We start from the raw sequence: 13316 nt of genomic DNA on the forward strand, positions 1-13316 counted from the left end.
AGGGAGATGAGCATCAAACACTGGGAGCAGTTGCTGGTGGGTAGGGGAGGGACAGTGGGGTTGGGGAGGGTGGGGAGGTATAACATGGGGAGAAATGCCAGATATAGTATATACCTAAATTAAAAAAAAAAAAGAAATTAACAAAGAAAGGTATTAAAAGGTTAAGACATAGTTTGAATAAGGAATAAAGAAGTTTCAAAATTTTCCATTTGGCTATTGGTTATATGAAATGGGCAATTTCAAAGCATATTTGTAATTATGACTACTTTGAAAACATTCTCCAGGTTCTTGGAGACTGGAGATAACTGGAATGAAGACAGCTGTTTTCAATGTCATCATAGTAGTGCAATTGTTTCTGGTCATCCTTGCTCTTTTGGAACAGAGCCATTTGATGGGTTTCTCGTGCTCACATCCTACCTCTTCTGCAGCAGTAGCATCATAATATAGTTATTATTTATGAGACTGTTATGTAATTCCACCTAATATTTGCATAGTATGTATTTATCCCAAGTCTATTATGCAATAATCAACATGTACTACTATTTAACATTCCTTATAGCAGGTCTATGAGGTAGATACTATATTTTTTCCCGTTTCACAGATGGGGAAACAAAAGCAAAGAGAATTTAGGTAGTTTGCCCAATGTGAAAACTTATATATTACAGGGCTGAGATTTAAACCCAGGCAGTCAGGTTCTAGACTGTGCTCTTATTTGCTATGCTGCACTGCCTATGACCAAACCCTCTAATAGGTGCTATAGTAATCTTCACAAGAACCTGACAAGATAGGGATTATTGTCTTCATTTTTATATGATGAGACTGAAGAAGGAAATTGCCAAAAGTCATAGCATTAATAAGCAAAAAAGGTAGGATTCAAACCGGGTTTGGGTGAATCCAGTGCCTGTTTTCATTACCCAACACTCTGTTGTACTGAATTTTAGGTAACATATCCTCTAGGCAGGAATTCCTGTCGGAATACACACAAAAAAATGCGAATATGTAATATGATTTAGAAAGATTATTTTTCTTTCAGGAGATCTATATTTAAACATATTTTAAAGCACATTTGAATAGGAATATACTTAATACTTGGTAACAATACCTTCTATTTATAAATACAAGATTGAAAAAGCCACAGGTTTCTTAGCTAGTGCCCAAAGGGAATACTGAGAATAACAAAAATAAAAGTCATCTCAGTAAGTTAAACCACAGACTTAAGCTACAGCAATTTTAGAGCAAATTAACTGTTATGTTTATTATTTATCCTCAGTTAACTAATATTAGAAACTCTTGTATATGTGACATACACAAATAAATGGAATTAGTATTTAAATCAATGGTTACATCAAGTCTAACAAAGTGTGTATTTTTTTTTAGGCACAGTTTCAATGAAGAATATGTTGTTGAATCAAAAAGCTAATTGGACCATTGATCTTAAATCTTTTGTAGGTGATGCTGAGAAGAAATCTCCATGTAAACTCAAAGCTAATGACCTAGTAGGATGTGTGCTTCAAGGTTTTCCAGTGATATTAAAGAGTTTTTAAGCCATCATCATTCATACTCAGAGGCTTCTGGCGTCTTGAACTACCCGTTTGTATGACAACTGGCTAACACCAAACTGCGGCGAACTGGATGAAACCAACTTGGCTGCCATATAAATTTATCTTTTGGCTTCACATTTCTTGTGACTATTTTTTATTCAATTCAGAATATCTTTTGATTTTATTAATTTATTTAGGCTGCTTGTGTGATCGTGAATAAATTTTTTGTCTTAGTCATTTGCTATGTATATGGTAAAGAAAGCCACATACTACTTTCACCTGGTTTTTTTTCTTTTCTTTTTTTTTTTTTTCTTGGAAGAGTAAGTTGAATTAACGCTTTTAAAAAAAGTGTTAGAAAGAAGATTTTTTTTTTTTTAAAGAAACCACAGTTTGCCTGTTCAAGTTTGAGCCAACTCAAGTTCTCTTTGGGTAAAAGCCAAGTTAAAATAGGTCTCAAGTTTCTTACATGAAAGAAGCATATAAAGGCAGGAAATTTAAAGACCACCTAGCGATTTTTAATATCACAGGAAAATGTTTGGTTGATTTTTGGTGTTTTTCCCTTTAGAAAAATAGATTAAAAATACTAATAAGGTCGGTTTAGTCTTCCTTTGAAAATGAAAAGGAAAATGAGGGCACGATGTTCACTTAACGATGGATGCATGAAAATGACAGCATCCTGGGGAGCAAAAGCAATGACATAAATGTTTTAAAATGAGGATATTAAATACTTTTTCTTAACATGTTAAAGGCAATGTGTAAAGGGAATAATTACAATGCCTCAAGAGGGTGAAAAGCTGAAGTGGTTTGTTGGAATAGATATTACCGGGATGTATTTTTTTCTGACACTTCCCAAGTAAAGGATTCAGTATATGTCAGGTGCTGATTTTTTTTTAAAACTATACACATTTTAATTTAACAGAATATTTATTTTATTCTGTCATTTATCAGGTGGCTGTTTTTGAAGAAATTTTATGTGCCTATACATCTCTGGAAAATTTCACCTTCTTTCTTCTATTTCTAGCTTCGTAACTGCCTCAGTGGTCTTATTCACTTTCTTCAGCCATCTCACACATATCTGGTACACAGAATACTATGAAGCTCCTTATTAAACACAATGTGCAAGTATAGAGATTGGAACTTAAGTGGCACAAAATTCCTTTCTTGGAGTATTGTGGATATCACTAATATTTTGGATAGCGTTGCTGAGAGCCATGCTTGTCTAAGCTTATGGGCAATCTCTTACAATGGTAAAGAAGTGAAAAACCAAGTTAAGAAAAAAATTGAATTAACTTTCATATCTCTATTAATGGGTAAATAACTTCTATCTGAACTTCTCAACTTCTATCTGAAATTGTTTCTTTCTGAAACTTGCTCTTAATTTCACAGCAACTAAGGATTCCCTTAAGACTAACTGGTACTTGTAAAGTTCCATTAAAAAAATGAACAAAATAATAACATAATCACTCTTTAAAAAACAGTTGGCTATTGACAACAAAATATTTGGTGAGGTCTTAGTACAAAATCATCATCTCATTTTGTCTTGTAATACATGCCACATTCATCTTTGAGTTGATACATACAGTTGTTGGTAGGTCTAAACATTGAGATCTAACATTAATGACTGAGCTTGAAATCATACTCTAGAATTTGACGATGAGCTCACATAAGCTCATTTATGTTGGAGGAAAGGGGAAATGGGGAAGAATCTCCACCAGCAGAGACAGTACACAACATACTCTCATGCACACTCACAATTTGTGATCATCATGCCCAGACCAAAGAAAAGTTTCCCAACCTCTCTCTCATTTCCTCCTTTTATAGCAGATTATTTTATAGGCTTAAACTAGCTTTTTATCATAGCTGCATTACTTGTTAATGCTAGCTCAATAATACTCTGCTTGACTCTGGTGTAAGCACTTCAGAGGGGAAAGGGGGCAGGGTGTAAAAAGAAAAAAGCATCATCATACCTTCAATTCACATATGTGTAGTAATTACACACTTTGTGGGGAGAATTGAGAAGTATATTAATAAATTCTTTGAGAATTCTTTTCAATAGTAGGCAGGCTGTTTTACCTTTGGAATATTCCATGTGTCATTATTTTTCATCCTTAGCTTTCCTTTGGGATGCAATCATTGGCAGTTCGACAACTTTCACATCAAAGTTTTCAAGTTGAGGGAAGTCATTTAAGTAAGCTTAACCTAAGTAAGTACTCATTTCCACTAAATATTTAAAAGAAAAAAGTCAATTATCTCTTAATACAAAGGTGTGTGTTTAAAATATTATCAATGAATGTTCACACATTAGCCAGAGAGAATCTTCCTGGCATGAGTCCAGGCTGTCTGCATGAGTGAAAAGAGAACATTTTGTATTCTACCTGCCAGGTGAGAATCTGAGTCATACTTTCCCAAGTGGTGTTTTTGGAGACAGAGCCAATGAGAAATTTAAGCTGTAGAAGTTCCTCCTTGCTAATATAATGCATAAAATATTGACAGAGTGTGTAATATGAACGGTTTTTAATTCCAAGATATGGTTATAAGGATTTAATAACCAATCTAGGGGAACACTAGCTAATTTAGAACATAATTCTTGGAGGAGTTTGTTATGCCCTTAGGGCTCTGGCTTTGGAGAGACCTTTGATAATATTTAGCATTTCTCCATTGAGACTCTTAAGTAGCCCGATCTGGGTAGCTTTGTGTTTGGATGTTTCATTTCATTAAAACATTCCTTTTCTTATTAGCATTCCCAAGTCTTTCTAGTAGTTATAGAATGTGATTGGCTTAATAAAAGGTTTTCTAGGAGACAGCTCAATCCATTAAATGGGATTTTTATGTTCAAAATTAACATTTAAAATATGATATTTTGAAATAATTGAATGAGATGAATGAGTTAAACAGGCTGCATGTTTAAACTAACATTTGACTATGATTTTCAAATTCAAAGCTTTACTTGTTTTGAAGTAAACATAAGTTGGGTGATTCTGCTGCTTAAATTATTTTCTACTCTTATCTATGCTTTAATCAAACTCTAATAGTTACAAATCTCCACAATTGTTATTCATCATTATTATGAGGGTCTCAGATTCAGTAAACTGTATACATATTCACCCGATTCTTCCCATTTTTAGTGTGAGACCACAATTGTTCACCTTTCTTTTGAAGCCTAATTTCAACTCAAACATCACAGTCCAGTAAGTGAAAAAAAGTTTTCCATTTGCTACATCAGTGACAGACAATTCTTCTTAAGCCCCTTTATTTATTGTATTGCCTTGCTTAAATAGGCTTCCAGTTGCATATACCTTTAAACCAAGTATTAGCCTGACCCCTAAATACTTCTATTATATGACGTCACTCTGCCCTTTCAAACTTATTTTTCATGAGTCTTCTATAAGGAACATGTACCTTCAACAACATAAGCCATTCACTGTCCCTAGAGTACCCTGCATACATCTGTGCATGTATGCTTTTGTTTTACATTTTACCCAGCCTTCATGATCTTCCTTTCCCTTTATGTATACTCATTACTTTATTAAAACCACCATAGAAACCACTTTTTCCTAGTATCTCCCCACATGTCCTCTGCTCACAGCTTTCTCTTTCCTCACTTTGGATTTCGGTGACTGTTATGGCCTGAATGTCTTTGTCCCCCTCCAAATTCATATGTTGTAATTCCAGTTTCCAATGTGATGGTCTTAGCTGATGGGGTCTTTGGGAGGTGATTAGGTCATGATAATAAAGTGCTCAAGAATGGGATTAGTGGCCTTTTAAAAGGGACCCCAGAGAGACCTCTCATCTTCTTTTCGCCGTGTAAGGGTCCAATAACAAATGAAAGTTTGCAGTGCAGCAGAGAGTCCTCACCAGAACTTGGCTATGCTGGCACCCTGATCTTGGAATTCCCATCCTCCAGGACTGTAACAAATAAATTTCTGTTGTTTATAAGCCACCCAGTCTACGATATATTGTTATAGCCATTTGGACTGACTAAAACAGTACCATTCACTGTTTACCCAATAATATTCAACAGGCAAATATACACTAAATGTATTTATACATCTATTTAAATGTATCATTTCTTTTCTTGAGTATAATAAGCTTCTTAAGGGCAAAAAGGCTGTCTTATATGTCTTATTCATAATATAGCATACAATACCAGCTCCAGAGAAGGCACTCAATGTTTGTTGAAGAATGGAAGGAAGGCAGAAATGAAGGAAGGAAGGAAGGAAAGAAAGAAGGAAGAAGGAAGGGAGGAATGAAGGGGAAAGAACGAAAGGGACAGTATGAGGGGAGATTTTTCTCTTATAAACAGGAATGTAACTTTTTGAAAGATAAGGGTCATGTCTTTGTGTAAAAAGAAATTGTGAAAATTCATTGCAAAATGGTAGATGCTCAAACATTCATTCATTCTTTGTTAAGTTCTTCCTTTTCTGTCTCTATGAGGGATTTTGCTGTTTGCCTCATCATATCAAAATTTTGAAAACAGTTTCTTCTCACCAAGTTTTGGGGGAATATTTGTTGATTATGTTATCCATCTCTATATCTGCATTAAAAAATGAATGTCTCTCTCCTCTAGTATTCTCATCATGAAATATATTTTTAATTAAGATATCAAATTAGAATTTCTAAATCAAATTCTAAAGATTAAGTATAATAATATATATGTATATATTATATTTATATACACATAGGCTTACATATATATATATAAAATCTTTCTTAGATGATTTTGAAATATATATATGATTATTCATGTATATACATGGATAAGACAAGCCTCAAAATAAACTTAATCCTTCTGTGATGACAGATACCTACTTTTTCAGTGCCAAACAATAGCTGTTTACATCTATACTGAAATATATTTACGATGGGTGTATATTTCTATCTAAGTGATATGGTAGTCTGTGTGCATTAATTCTATATATTTTTTCTTCCTCTCTGGCCAGTACACAAGCTTAGCAAAACAGCATATATTTACCTTTCTCTTTAATGTTATCTATTATCAATGAAGTAATAGGTTTGCTAGTCAATCTGCCTATAAAAAGTGGTCAGAGATAAAGTAAATTGTTCTAAAAATATTTCTACCAAATCTGTATACAATGCCATATTAGTGAGGGTACTCTCAACAGAAAGTAATAGAAAATTCAGGAGCCAGGCATGGTGGCTCACGGCTATAAACCCAGAAACTCAGGAGGCTGAGGCAAAAGGATCACTTGAGCCCAGGAGTTGAAGACTAACCTGGGCAAAATAGTGAGATCCAGACTACACACAAAATAAAAAATTAGCTGGGTGTGTTAGCATGTGCCTATTAAGTCTTAGCTACTAGGAAGGCTGAAGCTGGAGGATCCCTTGGGCCCAGGAGTTCAAGGTTACACTGAGCTATGAGCTGTGATCACACTATTGTACTATAGCCTGGGCAACAGAGCAAGACTTTGTCTCAGGAAGGAAGGAAGGAAGGGAGGGAGGGAGGGAAGGAAGGAAGGGAGAGAGGAAGGAAAGAAGGAAGGAAGGAAGGCAGGTAGGCAGGCAGGCAGGCAGGCAGGCAAAAAAGAGATAAAAGTGGCTTACACATTAGAGCTGACTAGTTTAGTGCTCATGACAGTCCTTGTGTTTTTCTTCTCCATGTGCATTTCTTCCATGCTAGCCAGACTGGCTATCTCCTCTCTATGTTGCTGAAACTCTATCACGTTCTATTCATCGATGCCAGAGGAAGATAAATAACAATTTCTTCCTTTGGGATTATTTTTAGAATATTAAAAGTGAAGAATCTTTTCTCCAAACTCCTTTAACACTATTTGTATTTCTACTAGTTTTATTTCTCCCACAATTAGGATCTGGGACATCAGAGACATTTGTGTTTTGTTCACTGCTGTTTCCCTAGCACCTAGCTCCTGCTGTGTAGTAGGTGCTCAGTAAATACTTATGGAATCAATAACTGAATATATAAATGTCTTAATGGCCAAAACTGGATTGCATGCCCTTTCCCCAAGCCAACTGTGGAAGATGAGACCTTTATGATTGTCTGTGACCTTTCAGAGTTTATCTGAGTTAAATGGAAAAGTAGGCCCTAGAATGAATTTGGGCCATGGCAGCATAAAAAACAAGCACATGACTGTTAGGTTGACAATACACATGGTGTACTATAAGTGTCTGAATTAGGGATTTTGCATGGGAGCAGAAGTCAGCATTTGTAGTAGGTTTTGAGTAGAGTAAGGTTAATAACAAATGCGGCAAGTATGAGCCAAAAAGTAATAAAATATTTTTCCAGCCTAGGAAAGAAATGAAACAACATTGGACGTGGTAACATTGGACAAGTCATGCAGCTTGAGATTGCCCAATTCTTTTGTGTCTTTATGTACTCTCTCTACTTAAGACTTTAAACATGCCTAATGCAGTGTTAGCTATTTAAATAAGTTTCTTGGTAGAACTTGATTTTGCTTGCCTCGTTTTTTGAATACTATGAGGAATGCTCAATAATGCCATTAGAAAATATTACCCAAAGTTACTTGGGGGAAATGAGCTGTCTCATTTGTTTTATTTTTATTTGTTCACATTAAAATTCATCTTTCTAGACTTAGGCATGGACATCCTGTAATAAACTATTTACATCCTGATGCTGCTACCCACTGGATTTGTTACAACTTGCTATTAGAGACATTAGAGACTAGTATATTGTACATATTTGGACAACTAGCCAATAGGTTTAGGTTTGATGGTGGAATTGATTAATTTGTCCTTTACCAAATTGCCCTTCTTTGACCTTGTATTTCTCTTTTTTTAAAATTTCTACCATGAAAGCTTTTGCTAAATACATTTTTGAAAAATGTCAGGGCTTCAGCAATGGCCAGATAGATTACTTTGTTAAAGAAAGAAAAAAATAAATAGATTTTCATGTTTTGAAATCTATAGTTCTGTTTAAATTTTTGTTTTGTTTCAAACAAGGGATCCTGTAAATAATCAGTCCTAGAATCTTGTTCAAGTTTGCTCAGTAAGCCTAGACCCAAATTTTGCAAAATTTCCCTTTTTACCTGTTTGAACCTGAAACGTAAATTTGTTTGTTTATAGAAAACATGATTTATTTCATTCTCCACATTTCCTCAAAGGCTTCAAGCATGACTCAACAGTCTTATCTGGCATTTTAAAGAACTTTTGGAAAGATCTCAAACATATTTTGAAGGGCTTAATTCTTCTCCCTTACTTTAGGCTTTTTGACCTTTTGGCCAAAATTCTGCTTTTGACAATCTCAGGATTATGTTAACTGGCAATTAAAAACCCAGTGGAAGTTGGGTAGTTCTAGTCTCATTATTACATCTTAACAAGGCTCCATCACTCCAATCTACATACTTATTCCTTGAACTTTCAGAATAAAATGAACAATATCTCATAGTGATGAGATACACAGGCTTTAGAGTGTTCCTGCCTGGATTTGAGCCCTGGCTCTGCCACTTATTAGCAGTGTGATCTCATTGAGCCTTCATGATGGTGGTAAGAATAGCATTGAATTCATAACACTATTGTGGAAGTTACATGAGATAAGGTCTCAAAGATACTTAGCATAATGCTGGGCACATTGTAGTTGCTTAAAAATTGTAGCCAAACTATTTTGCTACAGGAAAAAAAAAAAAAAGAGAGAGATGAGATAGGAGTGAGAAAAATTAAAGTTTGAGGGTATGTTTTCTACATAGGGTAGAAATGCAGTAATTCTAGGAGATTAAATATGCAGCCAGTGATCAAGGTGTTATGTGCATATGGCGTTGTAGCTTGGCTACTTTTGTAGATGACACGTGCTAAGATCTCATGACAACAGATGACTATAGCAATTTAGAGGGTGTGTAACTTCTAAAGAGCCAGAAAACATAATCAAACTTATCTGAGCTTTGACCTTTGCTTTCTGTAAGCTCTTGGGAAATGTTGGAGGGTTTTTTTTGTTTGTTTTTTTTTCTTCTGAGTCTTACCTCAGATGCCCTTTGGTGTGTCTTATATTTCAGGCACTACCCTCTGAGAGATTCATTTTCTCCTCCCATGTGTCCCTCCCTTGATAAACATGAACTGGGTATCCTAGCCTGCATCTAAATGGGCTCTCTCCTTGATGAGAATATATTAAGATCCATTGATCTTCAGGACCTGGGAGTCATCTGTAGCCCCTCAATGAAAAGTCATGCTGTGTGTTTTGTGACTCTGTAGTACCTGCCCCTCTGTGAGCCCCACAGCTTACCCCTGGAAGTAGACAATGAACTGTTTTTCTAGCCTCAGATTGTGACTTCTGTCTTTCTTCTCCATGTCCAAGTCTCAGATCATGGATGTGTCTGACATGTTGGGTAAATGGTGAAAGTAAGCGTGTAATAATAATATATGTAAAGCTTGTTTACTGCAGCACAATTTGTGATACAGACTAAATGTTTGTCAGAGAATAAATTATGGCACATCTGTAAGATGGGATACTAGGTAGACATTGGAATGAATAAGAAAGATCTATATACAGTAACACACAAAAAATTCCATAGCTATTGTTAGTGAGGAAAAAAACCAAATTGCAGAATATTACATATAGTTGATCCTGTTCTTTTGTATGCAAACATATGTGTATTGCAAGTCTAGTAACTGAACTACTGAGTCTGCAAGTCTAGTAATTGAACTATTAACAGTGATAACCCTGGAGCAATGGCAAATGGGGGCATATGAGGATAGAAATTTTATGTAACACATGTCTATAATGCTTGAATGATTCAGGGAGAACCTGAATACTTATGATAATTAGAAAAATAAAATTTATCTTCAAGTAAAAGCTTTTACTACTTTAGCTTCATTAATTGCCAGTTATTTATTATTTTTAGAAATAAAAAAATGAGAAAATATTTCACATCCACCCTGCCTTCCATCCATAATCCTGGAATCTGATGATAAAAATTAAAGCAATGGCCCTGAAATCATTCAATTTGATCCCAATGTGCACTTTAAGATACAAGATTAAAATAGTAATTTAATAATTTAAAAATTGATGTCATTTCTTATATTGAGGAAAAACTTTTTTTTAATTAGGGGAAAAACCTTTTCTTATAAGATTTCTGTATTGAAGACTTAAAGGGGTATTCATCTGAGGGAAAATAGCTCAGAAACCTATTGGATAAAACAAAAGACAAATCTACATGAAGTAGTTGGATATTGGGATAGTGTATGAGAAAACCCAGTGTCTGACGTATCAGTGCTGAGCTTATGAATGCTTTGATGTTGTCATTTTAATAAACTTAACCACAGATTGCCTAAGGTCACAGGACACAGGATAATTTAAGTGTCAGTGTCGGTGTGTGTATGTGTGAATTCGATAGGGGGAAGGAAAGAGGCTCAAAGAGAGAAAGAGAGAAAGAAAAAGGAGAGCTAGAAGGACAAGATGTGGGTGGGTAAGAACCAAAGAGAGCTGTGGAGAGAGAAATGTCCTTATTTCTCACAGTTGACTCCTGGTCCTGCCCCTGGATTCAGCTTTAAGGTTAAAGTTAACTCTGAGAAAACCTAGAAGATGAAAAATGATTTTTAAAAATTATCAAACGCAAAAATCTTGAGGGAAAAAGGAAACATATTTCTTTATTTGTTAACTTACTTAATTTACTTATTTACTTGAGATGGGGTCTCCCTCTGTCACCCAGGCTGGAGTGCAGTGGTGAGATCACGGCTCACCTGCAATCTTAGCCATGGTGTGACTCAAGCCATGCTCTGACCTCAGCCTCCTGAGCAGCTGGGACTATAGGCACCTTCATGCCCAGCTAACTTTTTTTTTTGTTTGTTTTAATTTTTATTTTATAGAGATGAGAGTCTCCTTATGTTGCTCAAACTTATTCATTTATTTTTAGTTGAAAAGAAAATAGCAGAAAAGTACTTTTGTTCCACAGTCTTAAAGTATCAGAGAGAAAGAACATTTGCAGGTTTTCAAATCTAAATTTCCAGTCATTAAAAGGTGCTTCCATAATATATTTGGTCATCACATTTCTGTTTAAGAATTACTTGAAGCAGGGAGCTTAGTTTAAATTTTTTTTTTATTTTTAGACAGAATGTTGCAGAGCATAGCATGGACTTGCCCTAGAGAAGAATTGTGTTGATTCCAATCTCTGACATCAACTAGCAGAATGAATTCTGGCAAATCATTTAAACTCTTCAAGCTTTGTTTTTCTCATCTGCAGCCTAACTGTTTTACTAAGCAGTTAAGTTCAGAGGCTACCACAATCCTGTATACCTTTAAAAGACTATGTGAAGCCCAATTCTGTGGTTTCATTTGGGGTAGGAACATGCTAAAATACAGCCAGCATAAATTTTAGAATGAGTAAACCTGGGTGTGAATATTGACTTACACTTGCTGGTTGGGTGACCCTGAATGAATCACCTGATCTACCATTTTAATTCCCCATATATTTAAATTAGGGGTAATAATACCTACCTTGGAGCATTGTTCTGGGTGTTTTTTGAAATCATGCTTTTAAAAGATTTAGCATTGTATTGGGCACATGGTAGAGGTGCAACAAATGTTAATTTTCTCTTCTCCTACTTCCATTTAAAACAGGGTTGAAATGTGGATTAAACTGAAGCCAAAGTGCATATTTATTAGATATGGGAAAAACTCTTAAAATACAGATCTAATGATTGGTATTAACTGGGTATGTTTTGTTAAAAGTCATTTGGATACTTCTGCTGGGATCTGGAAACACTAGATTACATTGGTAATTCTTCTTTTCATTATTTCAATATAGAACACTTAAAAATATAGTTGTGCTAAAACATGAATTTATGGAAAGTCTTTACCATTGTCTGTTGAAAGAACCCTTCTCTATAAGCCTCTCTTTCACTAAAGTTCTTAAGAAAAGAGATTCTCAATTCATCTCTGTGCCAGGCCTATAGTAGACATCATTAAATATTTTATTATTCTAATCATATTCTAAATGCTATTGGGATAGAATTTACACTTTTAAAAACTTTAGGAGGAATAACTAATTACCCCATACTGAAACCCATTAACAGAACATACAAATTATTATTTCAGATCAGGAACCTGGAGTCCAGCAAGAACACTAGATTTGCCAAAGCTCAAAAAAATATACCCTAACAAAGTGAAGCCTGGTGACTCAGCAACCAGCCAGGCTGCTCAGCTTTTCCTCTGGCTTCAAGGTCCTTGTAATTCAGCATAGAACACTAAAAACCTATACAAGGAAATAAAGGAACTCAAATGCGGGCTGCATAAGGAATTAGTACAGCTCTAGGTGTAATATAAATAAAGAGACCAAGCAAACAGAAACTACGCAGACGTGGCAAGGGAGGACTAGAGGAAAGAAAAGCATTTGAGATGAATGTTTTGCAGACTAAACTACAAAACACAGAGTGAAATGAGCAAAAGAATAAGAAAAAGTCACTTAGAAACATAGAATGAGAAAGGAATATAGGAGATAGTGTAAGAAAGGCAAAGGCTAGGTGCTTTTGGAGAAGCAGAAGAGAATATGGAGTGAAATCTCAAGGTGGAATTTGTGTTCCATGCAACTTCCTGGGAACCTCCTCCAGAGTTATGCAGCACTATACTGAGCATGGAATTCATTCATAGATTCCAGACCTCTGAGATATGCTTTCGTATCCATGTCACATTTGTACATTGCTTGTCAAAATTCTTCCATAGGGTAGTGATGAATGTGAATGTAGAGCTAAATATAAATAACCATATAACACTGCTCATTACATTAAAAAGGCATTTCAGTGCAACATTCAAAACCAAAGGAACTACACTGTCACAAAAAAAAAAAAAAAAAA

At 35.1% G+C, this 13316-nt stretch overlaps 1 long non-coding RNA gene across 2 annotated transcripts in view; it reads left to right on the forward strand.

The window, feature by feature from the left end:
- Positions 1 to 1383: 1383 nt before the first annotated feature.
- Positions 1384 to 13316, forward strand: part of LOC119472200 — a 110226-nt gene continuing 98293 nt past the window's right edge. For both annotated transcript variants that reach the window (XR_005201319.1, XR_005201317.1), the window contains exons 1-2: positions 1384 to 1496; positions 3654 to 3744. This is a non-coding gene — a long non-coding RNA (uncharacterized LOC119472200). The remainder of the gene's footprint in view (positions 1497 to 3653; positions 3745 to 13316) is intronic.

This window comes from Cebus imitator, unplaced genomic scaffold (assembly GCF_001604975.1).
Source record: "Cebus imitator isolate Cc_AM_T3 unplaced genomic scaffold, Cebus_imitator-1.0 Scaffold4, whole genome shotgun sequence".
NCBI classification, from domain to species: domain Eukaryota; kingdom Metazoa; phylum Chordata; class Mammalia; order Primates; family Cebidae; genus Cebus; species Cebus imitator.